General features: G+C 34.2%; 1 long non-coding RNA gene across 1 annotated transcript; it reads right to left on the bottom strand.

Annotated features, from left to right (window-relative positions):
- Positions 1-4,309: 4,309 nt before the first annotated feature.
- LOC137401691 (uncharacterized) lies at positions 4,310-7,114 on the bottom strand. Its single transcript, XR_010979378.1, has 3 exons — positions 7,021-7,114; positions 6,537-6,750; positions 4,310-5,306 (listed from the first exon to the last, which is right to left on the bottom strand). It is a non-coding gene; the product is annotated as an uncharacterized lncRNA (long non-coding RNA).
- Positions 7,115-14,783: the final 7,669 nt, after the last annotated feature.

Here is a 14,783-nt window from a genome sequence, read left to right as displayed (position 1 = left end):
AGCCAAATTAATCTGTCTTTTTGTGTATAATCCTATCAGATGGGTAAGCTTTAAGAGAATTTCAACAATTTAAAGAAACTTGGTAACATATTGTATGTGTTTTGTATTGTTATCATACTTTAACGACTTTACAAAACGACGTTTAAACTTGTTGATTAAATTTTGAGACAAGGGTATGTCTCATTGTTGATGAATAATTTTCGTAAGTTGTGTGCACATGCATTTATCATAAAAACTCTCAAACTTCGCTCCCGCTCGTTTGGTCGTGAGATTAACAATAAGTTGTCATTGAGAGTTGGAACATAAAGAAAAACATTTTCAACAACCATTTTCTGGTTTTCAGCAAGTTATTGTAAGGAAAAAACTGATAGTACCTGCCACCAACAACCTGAAACTTTGTACCAAATGCAACAGTTAAAATACTAGACTAGTCTAGCTTGGCATAACTACAGAAAGTGCCTTTCAAGTCTTAATGCTATTTTAAAATCTGTATGACTACTAGAACTACTCAATTTAAATGGTTGACTCTCTGTTCTGTAGCTCTGATTAGTAATTCTGGCTATGAAAAAACTCAGCCTTGCTCCCAACCAAAAGATAACCCTCTACGGTATGTCTGAATTATAACTACGTCCACCACAAAGGCTTATAACTCAAACGCAACCTTGTTTCCTAGTTGCTAGTTTTTATGAGGATTTATGATGGCTTTGTTGGCTGTTTTTATGAGGCTGATGTTTCAATGTGGCTCTGAATAGTCAAGATTAGTGCATTTCCAGCACTGATACAGTATTCTCAGATTTATGACAAACAAAAGCCAATGCTCTTGATTCTTGAGTAACCCTTTGGCCATTTTGGATGCACAGGGAAGAGAGCATTAGACCATATTCTAAAACGAGTGCGTCACCTGATGCTTCAAGTAATCTTCTTAGATTAGTGTAACGCAATAGTGTGACATCCTCCAATATTATGTAACCAATTAGTTCTTTTTTACTCACCTGGACTCTCTTGTTACTGCTGATTAATTTTTCCTTATCAACACTCAGAAATGAGTTTCTCTTGAGACAAAAAACTGATTGAATCACCTCACAAGGAATTGATCTATCCAAAAGTTTACTCGCTAGCTATTTGAGTTCTTGCTAGCTTTTACCTTCTAGTATTTAAGCATGAAGTTTTGTGTAGGAGCTAACCATTAGGAGCACAAAAGGCAAAAATAGATTTTTGTTAAGTAAACATGGCACTACCGTAAGTCGTCATACTCAAGCGTGCGGCTTGTCGTTGGGCACAGTTTCTGGTTCAAGGTTATAGACCGCGGCATAGGCCATTCTTTTAAAATTTACATAGAGCTCAAGGCAGCTTCTTGATAAATGCGGTCACTGCTCAGCTCCCGTGCTATAACCATAAAATCGCATTCATGATACACTTTTATGTAGGGGGGTTTTGGCAACCTACTCGTTTATTTTCAAGGTCATGTTTATGGAATACTTTAGACTAAAGAAAATTACCTATAATTAACTAAATAATTAATTACCTATAATTAATTAATTAACTTACCTATAACGGTAAGTAGTGTAGCGGATAGAAGATTTTCATTGTCAAAAAAACTTTATATGAATGTTCGCAAATTTTGTTTTCTTTTTTTATTGAAGATAATCGAGAGCAAATAAGTTTTGAATTTTATATTATTATTTATATTCTGATGAGTCTATAAACTGTGCACTTAAGTTTTCAAAATCAATGTGCTACTTTTTCGAAGAGACCATGAAAAAATACATTAGGGTTAATGATTTCAAAATTAGTTTGATCTCAAAATGTAAACTGACAGATTTTTGCCTTGTCTAAGAAAAAAATAGCTCCACATACCATTCATTTTACTTAATTTTTGTTCAAAAATAATATACTAGTTAGAAACATCCATTGGTATGTTTTTGTATTTAATCTGAACATTGGTTTGGCTGAATCATTGAAATTGGTAAAGAGGTGGTCATTGAGTTCGACGCTTTTGCGGTTGCTCTGATTCATCGGAGTCTCCAGGTCTCTTTGGTCTATCTGGTTGTGGGCCAGCTTCTGGTGCAGCAGCCTGTAACTGTTCTTCAGGTGGCTGTGGATCAAAAACAGATGGTACAAATGTAGCGGGTGGTCTTACTTGTCTGGCAGGTACTTGTGCACTAGCGACACCTGGTAGCAATACAGGTTGTTCTTTTGAATCCTTTGAAGACACATCATCTAGTATAGCCCTAGCAGCAGATATAATCTGAACATTGCGGTCTGGTTCACTATTATCTGTCATCACATCGGTAACGAATGTCCTGAGAGCTGCCTCCTACAATTGAATCAGTTTTATCAGTTTACAAAGATGACATGTTACCTACTAATAATATGTGATTATTTTACAAGTATTAAAGTAAAATATTTTGTAGCACTTTTGCAGAGCAACAAACAATTGTTTTAGCAGTTCACCTGTTTACACCAAAGTTTGTGAGGCCACAACCCTCATACTTATTAAGTCAAATCATTCCTAAAGCATCATATAGAAACATAACCAAAATATGTATTTAAGGATAATTAAATAAGCAAACAATTTTAAAATAAAAAGCAACTTTAATATCAATATAATGATAATTTGAAAGTTGAAGTTATGAAGAATTTTTGTTACCTACTCATATTCACAGTTTTTAAAAATAGCTAATCTAGGAGACACTTTAAAGTTTGCTCTTATTTGCACCATCACTAGTTAAAGCCCCAAGCGTAATTCTGTTCACTAAAATTGAAAAAAATATGTTGAATTATGAAACCATGAAGTACAAACTTGTTATTTTTAAGAGCATAGTTTTATATATTTTATGACTGTTCTGTTAGCGAATAATTCTAACCAAATAATTTATAGGAAATCGTTGCATGATTTGGCTATAAATAAAAAAAATTCATTGGCAATAGATCTTCAAGCTGTCAATAGCTTGTTGCAGAATACATGGCCAAATTTATTAAATACATGTAGATTATATGATAATATAGTTTCTCATCAGACTAGTTCCCCCGAAAACTGATATGCTATATGATAGGTCATCAAGGGTGGACTTCAAGTATAGAGAAAAATGGTATATGCGCAAAGAAACCAATCTACCTTTACCATTATATTATACTGCTTCAGGTCAAAAACAATTGCATTCGGAGTACCATCACAATGGAATAGTCTTCCAGTAGACTTACGCAAAACATCTGCTTTTACTAATTTTAGAGGTAATATGAAAAGCCGTTTGTTAAACTTAGATTCCTGGAGGGAAGACCTGCCGTTCAAAAATGCCGATTCTTTTGGGCCCAACGCTCCGACTAGCTGCAGTGCTAGTGCGCATGTGGGCCTCATCACGCCTTAAAGGTTGACTTGCAACAAAATTCACATTACAGTTATTTGGTATCAAAAGATTCGCCATGTTTTACTCTATTGTGTTGTAAGTGCCAAATATGTGGGAATGTGATTAAAAGCTCGTAAAAGCTAAAAAACGAACAGAAAATCGCAGCCACACGAGACCGCCCTAGTTTGGATTCGTTTTCCAAAACGGCTAAAATGTGACGTATGTGTGCTAAAACGGCTAAAATGTGTGCGAGATAGTTTATGTTTACACTTTCATGCAACCTTATTCGTCGAACTATTTTCACAAATATACTTCACGCTTGCGATAAAAACCATGTCTATTGTTCTTACGCGTCTATTTTATCGGCATCGTAATGCTGCAACTTTGAGCACTGATATCTCAAAACATAGCATAAAAATATGTTTAATTTTTTAAGCTTAGCTTGAACGATTGCATATCATTCTCTGATAAAAATGATGAGCCTTTTGGTCCGCTATGATGGTTAAAAAATGCTGTAGAAATTTTTCGCGCCATATAGCGGGAATTGTAAGTCACATGATCAGATAATGTTAGTTTCAGTTCAAGTTTGATCTATCGCAAATAGCAAACACGCTATCTCATATTAAACTTGTTTATTTCAATTCGTCATAATGTCTAACGCGTCAGTGTTTGTGTCTAATGTCTAAATATAATGTCTAAATATGTATAAATGTCTAAATATAATGTCTAATGTCAGTGTTTGTGCAGCTGCCAAGCTGAGAAGCACCTTTTTTTGTCCAAGACCTGAGAAAAGACCAGACCTTCACCGGGCGTGGAGCAACTGGGTGAAGCTGGATGTGACAAACTTTATTTATTCGCCTGCTTACTCTTACCTTTGTTTTCGCCAGTTCAAAGACGACATGTTTTCTAACCTGTTTGCATACTCCACATATCACCAAAGCACGTGAGTAATTTATTTTATGAACTACTTGTATTAGTAGTTGTAACTCGGGTTATTATCTAGTATTCTCCTAATAGTACTGTATTAATCTATATTTAATATAACAATATTAATGTCATTTAACTGTAATATTATATTATTAGTATTTTATCTTTTTAATAACGTGTATTATTCTTATTATAATAACAAAACTAATTCATACTGCATATCTATCTGTAAAACGTAATATATTAATATATAATTGATAAAATAATGTTGTTTCACGATTAATTTCGCCAAATTTCTTAACCCCACTCACTTATAGATATGTTATATAAAATAGTTATTGTCATTTTCTGGTATCATCGTTAATAGCATATTACTATTATTAGTTGATTATTATTAGTATTAGATGAAGAGTTTGTGCCAACCACTGAAGACTGGGAAGAGTTTGAGCGCTATGTTGGCCAGCATCAAACGCTCTCCAATTACATGTAAGATAGAGCTGAACTAAACCAAACTTGACAAAATATAAGAAATATCCATAGAGTTATTACTCACATTTTATGTTTACAATATCATGGATTCTGATAGGGTTTTGTAAAATCTGTGTCATGATTGCATGGCTATATATTTATTCTTTTTCTGATCAAGCAAATATGATATAATAACAGGAAATGATATTGTACAAATCTTATTGCAAGTCAACTATTGTGTTGTGATTTCAGAACCGAATTCTCCTTCAAAGAGGAGAAAATAATAGTAAGTGTGACAGCACTCCAGCGACTATTTCACTGTCACACCTGCGCCCTCCCCTGCTCATTCACGATGGTGCGAAAAGGCGGATGGGTAGAGTTCAAGGTTACATGTGCCTCCTGTCACCGATCGTACACTTAGGAAACAACTGCCAGGGTGAACAGAGCTCACGTCATCAACCCCCTGCTGGCAGCTGCATCACTCTTTTCTGGCGGATGCCTTACACAGAACCTCCGTTTTCTGTCGCTCCTGAACATCGCAATACCAAGCCACAGCGTTTGCCTCTACCAACAAAGAGAATACTTACATGGTGTGAGTGTTAATATTTACTCATAAACTTGGAAAATGTGAGTAAAAGCTTGGCACACTAATTGAATAACAACATTTAGAAACAATTTTTTTTTTAAATGAAAATATGTCATCCTTCAAGCAAAATATATTATAATTCAAAATTCTGATTCTTCATCATAATATAGCACAAAAAGGGGGAAGATGATTCTACATTCTTAGACTAATGATAATGATACAAATTAATCTTGTATAATGAAGTTTTACAATATATTACAGTGTATTGCTGAGCAGTACACCCTGCATAACGAGGGATTGATGGCAGCAATCGATTGGGAGCTTGATTTGGCAGGTGACGGTAGATGCGATAGTCCGGGGCATTGCGCACTATACAGAGCCTACACTATGATGGATCAGAGCTGCGGTTTAATAGTCAGCAGCCATCTTGTCAAGGTAAAACTTTGACAATTTTTACTTCGCAGCCTGACAAAAACCCAAATTTTTTAGTAGATATCAATACATAAACATGAAGTTGCTCATCTAGCTAAATAGTTCATTCAAATAATGTGAAAGTAATTGTTGGTCGTAACTTTCTTTACTTTGCAGTCAACAGAGACCACCAGCTCTAACACCATGGAGCTGAAAGGCTTCAAGCGATGCCAGTCCGATCTAATTTCCCACAGCCTGAGAGTGAGGTCCATTACAACGGATGTTGTTACAAAGGTTGTGTGCATACTGCAAGCTTGTGTTTTGGCTTATGCCGCAAATTTGTCGCCGTGAGCGACGGCCTCTACCTGCATGCTTGGTGTCTAAGATTCGGGCTCTTTTCACACCAACGGATGATGAAGAAGAGTTTGCAGACTTGCAAACAAGATTTGCGGCATAAACCAAAACACAAGATTGCGGTATGCACACAACCTTTTCCGAGCATTTGGCGATGGCTCTCCAAATGGGAATAGATTATCTACCAAAACAACTATTGAAAAACAATAATTGCTGATCATCAAAATAATCTCGATCTTTATATAATAAAATCATAAAACTAATACACTCTCTACTCTCTACTAAGTGTACAAGGCAAATATACCAGTTCTCCTTGTGTTCCACGAGTTCAGAATATGTGTGTTCAAGTGATGCATTAAATGTGTAACACAAGAATTGTAGATAATGCTTGACACATTAGCATAGCCTTGGTGTTGTTGGCATTAAATGAATATCCAACTCACTATGATATCGCAGGTAATTATTCCACCTCAACTCAAAGGGTGCAGACGCCACAAATTCGTTTACATCAGGATGCATACGCAGGCATTCTTGCTCCCCTCGGTCAAGGAGACAATGCGCAAACTCAGCATAATGGCAGCACAAACATTCAGGAAGAGATGGCATGTCTTGACAACGCTCGCAGGCACACCACTCTGTAGCCGGTGGTATTAGCTCCTAAAGAAATGAACAGATATGTCTATGCAACCATAGCTAATACATCAGGTCGATGTTATCCAACAGTATATCAGTGCAGCACTAGATTTAAATATTAAAATTGTTAATGTTGTCATTCGAGAAAAATCTGTAATTATTTTTTCGCAATATTGAAGCGGTAATTATCATCATTAAAATCATATATAACAATATTCGTTCTATCACTCTCAAGCTAAAACTATTACTACTAGCTAGCTTGGCACATAAGAGCTGGCTAGTGGCGGTGCTTACTTGCTGGGAGGTTTGATTCTGTTAAGGATCTTCTTCAGATAGAGCGTCAGGCTCGAAACGCCAGGGTCTTAACTCTTCAGAATTTGACATTTTTATGACCGCAACTCAGACATGAATAGTCGAACGGAATGGCCAAGCCGAAACTGTAAAGTAGCGAGCATCTATATTTGATACGGGGTCTTAGGTAAAACCCGAAGTTATTATCATAAACTATTGCTACGATAAGTTTGATATTGAGCTTTTTATTGGCCTTTCAATTCACGCGAGAACATCACGTGACAAGACAATAACCATACAGCGCGGATACGTCATCGAAATCAAGAGATTCCAATCTACGGCGGCTTTTTGTTTTTGAGCTTTTAAGAGCTTTTAATCACATTTCCACATATTTGGCACCTACCACACAACAGAGTAAAACATGGCGAATCTTTTGATATCAAATAACTGTAATGTGAATTTTGTTGCAAGTCAACCTTTAACAATAAGAACCAAGCTTCATTCTTGTTCAACACAATTGATATTATAACTATATATTTATTTTTGGCCAAATTTTATTTTCTACTAACTGATGAAATAAAACACATTCGCACATACGCACACACGCACACGCACACACACGCACACGCACACACACACACACACACGCACGCACGCACGCACGCACACACACGCACATACGAACACTCGCCCACATGCACACACACCCACACACGTGCGCGTACACACACATATTCTAGAAAGTGTAGCAGTGTGGCCATTTGTTGTTGGCATTAGCACATGAGATTACATTGGTAAAATGTATTTGTTGAAATCCTTCAATGTACATACTTTTTTCCTACTTCCAACAGTGTAGTTAGATTAGTTAACTATAACAGCTCTTATTATTGTAGATATTAGTATGGATTTAAGTGCTTATTAGTGTCACAGCTTTGTTAGAAGAAAACCCAAAAACAGGTTATGGCTCACACTATTCATAGCTCTAATTTTGATTATAGCAACACGAGTAGCCAGTGTTAAAATGATCTAAAATCACTAGAAAAAAATCATTTTGTGATGCAGTGTTTGATACTTACCCAACCTCCTTGAAGTTCAATCCATTCTACTGGTGCATGAGGGTTTAAACCAATCGAGCGAGTAGTCAATATGTTCAACAGCCATTTAAAAGTCTCATTGGCCCCATCAACATTGTTCGTTTCTCTCAGACAAAGAATTATCTGTTTGACTGCAAATTCAAGAAGCTGAAAAACAGAGAAAACTAAAAAAGTTGCCATGAATGATATTGGTGAAAAACTTTGTTTAAAACTAATACTCCCCAAAATTTATTTTGTTTATATTATTTGAACTACTGACTAAGAAGGATTATAACAAAGTTCTTGTCATGTACTTTCAAATTTTGTATGAGCACATTTGCCCAATCCTTATACCCTTTTATTTAATGATTAAAAATTAGTGAAATATGCTAATTTGCTGAAAACATTAAATGAATTGATTTAACCTTTTAACAGCAAGTTTTTAAAATCTGCAAGCCCCCCATCACATTGAATTTTAAACATAGCGCGACAGAAGCACAAAATTGATTTAAAATTTAGGCAAAGTCCATAGTTGAAAAGACACAAACGATTATTTGGGTAATGCACACAATTCCAGTGAGAAAAAGAAAAAATTAAAACTTATGAGATATTAATGCTCTCTGATTTATATTGAAGGTAAGTAATACTATAATAATAATGTTTAATTTTTCAGCCTAATCAATCTTCTTTATTTTTTGATATCGGTTCCACAATGCACATATTTTTATTCATGTTCATATTCTTTATTTTGGTGTGTTTGATTTAGCTATTCTAGTGAGGCAATTTCTGGAGTAAAGTTGGCAAGTTTAGCGCAGTTAAGATTAAGCATAAAAACATGCATATGTGTAGCAGTTTTATTGAAATAAATCATTCGAACAAAATGGGAGGTTTTTTTTAAATATAAGTCTAAAATATTTGAAGTAACAATTTTTAAGGTATTTCAAGGGTTACTACTGTAATGAAAATTGCCGGCCTTTACTTGGCACAATCTAGATTATTACATAAAAAAACGAGAATGCTTGTGTTTTTTTTTCTATTTTATTAAAGAAGAAAATTTTACTAGCCTAGGAGCTTACAGCTATATGCTCTGCCTAACTGAGTGAGCGCTCTTCTTTATGTACAATAAACTCATCCGTTCCGGCTAACCGAACCAAGTATAAACTGTATAGCATTAGTAATAAACAGAATCCGCTGATGCGTTGGCATGATTATAATACAGCGATAATTGAAGAAAAAATAGCGATATAGTATATGAACAAATTAATAACGATATAATAAAAAGAACAGCCAAGCATGCAATATGTATACCTTCATATAAATTACAAAGTCATGGCCTGGCGTGCACCACACTACTAGACACATTTTAAACAAGTTAACTGAAAAACGAATTTTAATGAAATAAAATTGCACTAATTTTTCTGAAAAAAACTGATAATCTTTGTTATTTTTCTGCAGACATATTGTAAATAAAAAACGCTAGTGAAATGGCATTGTGGTGCTGCAAATTGTATCAACCTTTTCCAAAACAAATGACTTGCTTATAGTTGTTGGATATTTCACCTATTCATAGGTCATTAAAACTTTCCGTTGGTGTTCAGTCTAGACATTTGTTTAAACCAATCCAAAAAGTAAGTGTATTAAAACTTTTAAAATTTTGACACAAAAACATTAAAACAAGCAATAAATATTTTAGATTTTTACATGTGCTAGCTGTGAACAGCAAAGGTGATAAAATGTCAACTGCTAAAAACCACGAGAAACAAAATCACGGTTTTCTTCGTTTTACGTTTCTTAGAAACATTTTTGATATCATTTATGCCATAACTACAATTTAAAAAAATGCTAAATTTTGGTGTAAATCAATCAGACAAGTTTTACTCAGTGGAGCTGCAACTAAGTAATAAAGGTAAGGTTTTGTTTATACTAAGTTACTTACTGTGATTATTCTAGTCCAAGTTATTTCACTATTTGGAAATATTAGTGGAAACGCTCTTGTTCTTTCAAACATTATAGTTCTAGCTCGGCTCACTGATGGAATGCTGATCCTTTCAGCAACACGCTCTCCTAAAAGTATTTTCTTAGTATTGAAATTGTTATGAAATACTAAGTAACATAAACACTATTAATATATATCCGAACATACCACATTGTCAGAAGTTGCTGCCGGTAGGATCAACATACGCTGAATTATACCAAAACGCTTTATATTAATTTTTTTAATCGAATTGGCTCTGCTTTTTTTTTCAAAAAGTATTTAACCGTTTCACTGCTCTCCATTTACAAGTTTAGATGACGACCTACTGCCAGCCAATTTACTAAAAATTGCTGAAGTGGCTGCGTGATATGTATAAAAGAATTTCCATTTTAAACCCTATCTAGAAAATTTTGGTTTTGCATTTTATGTTGAAAAATGTTAAAAAACAGAGTCATGGAAAATGTTCAATCTATCTATACTATGTGCATTGGTCAAGCTAGGTTAAGCTTTGATTGCTACAAAACTATAACAATCCTTTACTATATCCCTTACTCTTACAAAAATCACTTTTACTACCAATCTACCACAGTCAATACTGTCACTTTTATTGGCTGAGAAATCGATTAAATCTGAATCAGCTCTAAGGACATCAGCAGAAGCTATTATTTTTCTAATGCAGGATATAGCTGCAACAACCACACTAGAACTAAATAGCTGTAAAGTCAGAAAAAACCTCTTCATTTTCTAGTTGAAAATTTATAAAAAGAGTTAAAATGGCTCTACGAATTTAGGCTAAATTTGTAGAAAAACTGTCAGAAAACTACATGTAATTAAGATTATTGGATACCTTGTCAACAAATAATAAAATTAAGTTACCACGCAATTGCTGGAGTCAACCTTAAGACTTCACATAAATTCGCATACAACAGTAAATAGGTTAAGGAAATATCAAAAAAGATGCTTGCAAGCACAAATAGATAAATATGTTAAACAATGTGTACACAAGGCACTGTATACATTTTGTTGAGTAAAACCTCAACACCTTGCTTCTGTGTCCATTAGGTGTATGAAAAATAATGTGAACTAGATAAACAGTCGAAAATAAAATATATGGTAAGTCTGCATATATAAATTTTATTGCTTGTCCGTCATTTGTTGGCCATTCAATATGCACCGTATATTATTCCATCACCTGTTTTCTCAACGCCAGTGTTCTTTGGCAATCACCATTGACTGCTTTCCTTTGTATCATCTTCCTGCGGTCGCGTCAACAACATTGCGGTTAGATCATTTTGTGTAGCATAACACTAGATGGCAGACTAAAACATGCTCTTATTATAGTAGTTACTAACTTTACATGCTTAAGTTACTCAAATTTACTAGTTAATTGGTAAATGCTGAATAAAAACAAATACGGTAGGTGTTCAGTAGAATTAGGCTTGGAACCAAGAATCCTTAAATAAAGAAGGCGCTAAAGCGCATAAAAGGCAATGACTTCACAAAAGGAAGATTTACTGAATCAATATCAAATACATTTGCAAAGAGTGCTTCCCTTTTAGCTGACATCAACCGCTCTTCAAAACTGGCAACAAGACCTGATCTAGTTGCTGAGAAAACAAAATAAGCTAATGGAAAGCTCTAGCCCAGCATCAAAAGAAATAAAAGTGGAAGATAGTGCCATTTCTACATTACGAGCAACTCGAAAGCCAGCCCATGAATTTGGGCAACAGAAACCAGATTTTTGAGAACCAGACTGCTGTGAAAAGTTGACAAGCTTTGATTACAATAAATCTCTTAGAACCTAAAAAGAAACATTTTGGAATGCCTGGAGAGTAATATCACAAATGCAAAAAAGCAAATGCACTTGGGAATTTGAAAAAAAACACCTCTATCCCAAAAACAAACAAACTAGATCAGCGCACATCAGTATTGGGTTTACACCAACTGCCAACTTTATACCGCAGAACCAACCTTCCATTGGTGAGGAGGTTGAGTCTTTTGAAAATATGTTGTACTAATTTTGAATGAGTGCCATTGTAAATAAAAATGATTGAAATACATCTTACACACAAATACAGAATCAATTGGTTGGCGCAGGTGTTACAGCGTTGGTCTGCCAATCAGAATGTCACGAAATGGAATGCTGTCAAGAATTATAACTTATCCTAACTTTGACCCTTAGATACACATAGTCGACAAGCATGTAGAAGTACTTCTTGCTGTAGAAATATTTTGTTGTTTTACTGTGTTGTACCCAAACAAAATATTTTTATCAGCTTTGTTTTGCAGAAAAGACTTTGCCGTTTAGAAAAAAATAAGCAAATAATTGTGAATGATGGTAAAAAATGTGCAATTCCCATCAACTTGTTGCAAAATTGCTGAAATTATGGTAAATAAAATCAGTGAGATTTACTATAAAGAAGAGAAAAGTTGTCAATTCAACTCATAACTACTGCAGTTACGGTACAGCCAATAAATTAAAACAGTTTTTTCAAGTTTTTTTGCATATCTAAGTCAGTGGAGTTGGAACGAAAATACGTTTTATGTATTTATTAATTTAAACATATGAGTTACTAGACCAAATATTTGTTAGCCGCTCTAGAGTTTCTAATCAACTGAGCTAACTTTGACAACAGACATGCATTACAAGAAAAAGAATGTTCACATTCATTTTGAATGATCAAAGTGAAACTTGACCCTCAATAATCCCATTAAACTAGTTATGCAAGCAAAATGTTGAGTATTTAAGTCATGTCTTCTGCTAGTAAGAATAACTATTAAGTAGGAGTTGCAGACTTATTAATACAGGTATGCATTGCCTGAGGCTGTGGTTTCTGCTGGGAAACCTAGTTAGGAGGTTTGCAAAAAAATTTTACTATCTAAAAATTGAAAAAAAATTTGCTAAATCACAGTAAACAAAATTTATTTCTGCAGACAAAACAAGTTTTTGGCTAACTTAGAAATGATTATGCGTTATTGCTATTAATTTGTGCGTGAGAAAGGGTCACACTAGTATTAATTTTCATAAAAACTAAAATAATAACTGTGGTGGTTGTATATACTTAAAAACTTGAAGTTTATTATAGCCGTTGTGAATGATTATTTTTGAGAGAGCCGAAATTTACACATTCCTAAGAAAGTAATATTCTTTATTAAATAACCAGATTGTTAAAATATTTTTTGAATAATTCAAAATGAAGTATTGTGGTGGATGGCGTCTTCTTACGTTTAGGCAAGCCAAGCCAAAGCAAAGCAAAGCCAAGCAAGAGCCGTGCCGAGTCAAGGCCGAGCCGAGCCATTCCGAGCCATGCCGGGTCCAGCCAAGTAGAACGGAGGCGAAGCTTACTAGCTATATAAGCTCGACCATTTGTGTAGAAGAGCAGAGCTGTTCTGGGCCTGTTCATTGCCTGTTACTTGAACATTAATGTAAAACTTATAACTAAGCAGAAATATATGTATAAATTCATGCACCGAGTCTTGTACTAGTGGAGGAAAAGTGAAGGTGGTACAAAACCTTTACAATACGCTCATCAATGGGTTTGCAAATGGGTTTATACAGTATAAAGGTCAAATGTGTTTTTGGAAAAAAACTTTAGATCAATTTAATAAAAATCACACTTTAAAACAAATTTTCATAAATTTAGCTACATGGCATGTTTTTTTACAGTAGGCAACTTTTGCTAAAATCTCTCCGATTTTTTGCATAGTTTCATGATCAGTTGTCATTAAATGATAATTTACATACCTTAGAACTTTTAACATGTTATGAAAATATTTTGTTACAATTTTCTTTTTCATAAGTTTAGAAGCATACACTAACCTCTCCAGAATATAGCGATAAATTACGCTTCTCAAAATGTGATCCAGATATTGCCTTTCGTTGTTCGTAAATATTCTACGACCCGCCATACTTTTTTTTCTTGATGTATTTCAAGGTTGCCAGGAAAGGTTTATGCTACCAGCAGCTGTTTAGCAGAAGTAAAGTTCCTCTTTTTGATTGCATCACTACTTTTGGTGAATATTTAAGCTGTGAACAAAATTTAAAATACATTTTTGTCATTTTCTTCTCCGAATCAGCAATATTTACCACAAAACTATTGAATTAGCAAAGTTTAAATGACCAAGCATAAGACGCAGCAGTATGCATTGAAGTGACACAAAAATAAGTTTGAACTGCAAACTTTAACAAAGACTGTGTAGCTTAGTTTGATTAGTTTAAAATGAGTTTATCATCAATTACATAATATAAGTGCTATAAATATCTTAATGGAACACACTGTGTGGCAATAGTTCTTATTTTAAATTCAGCATTCTGGTTACAGGTCTAGCTGACACAACTGTCAGTTATGTACAAAAATATAATGTTAGAAAGTTATTTGCAAACAAAATAGAACTTTAAAAAAGCAATTAATATTGCTAGATCATATTAAAATATTTAAAAAACCTTCAATGAACTCAATTTAGTTTAAAATGAAAGTGTTTTTAAGCAAAAAACCTTTGTATCTTCATCAACCACAGGCTGTACGCTAAATGAAAACATTTTTTTGCATCAATTGCAAATCAAAATGTGAATATATTGACACTGTTCATTTTGAAAAACATTTGAAAGCTGGGTATTTTTGGTTGACGACTCAATAAAGTCAGTGTTTTATGAACATACACGGCTTAATCTGATATTCATTAAACCGTTATTTGCAATGTTATTTTTTAAATTAAAA

The sequence above is a fragment of the Watersipora subatra genome, chromosome 8 (genome assembly GCF_963576615.1).
Source record: "Watersipora subatra chromosome 8, tzWatSuba1.1, whole genome shotgun sequence".
Classification (NCBI taxonomy): Eukaryota; Metazoa; Bryozoa; class Gymnolaemata; order Cheilostomatida; family Watersiporidae; genus Watersipora; species Watersipora subatra.
Note: the sequence above shows the minus strand (reverse complement) of the source record. Positions and strands in the feature narration are given on the sequence as shown.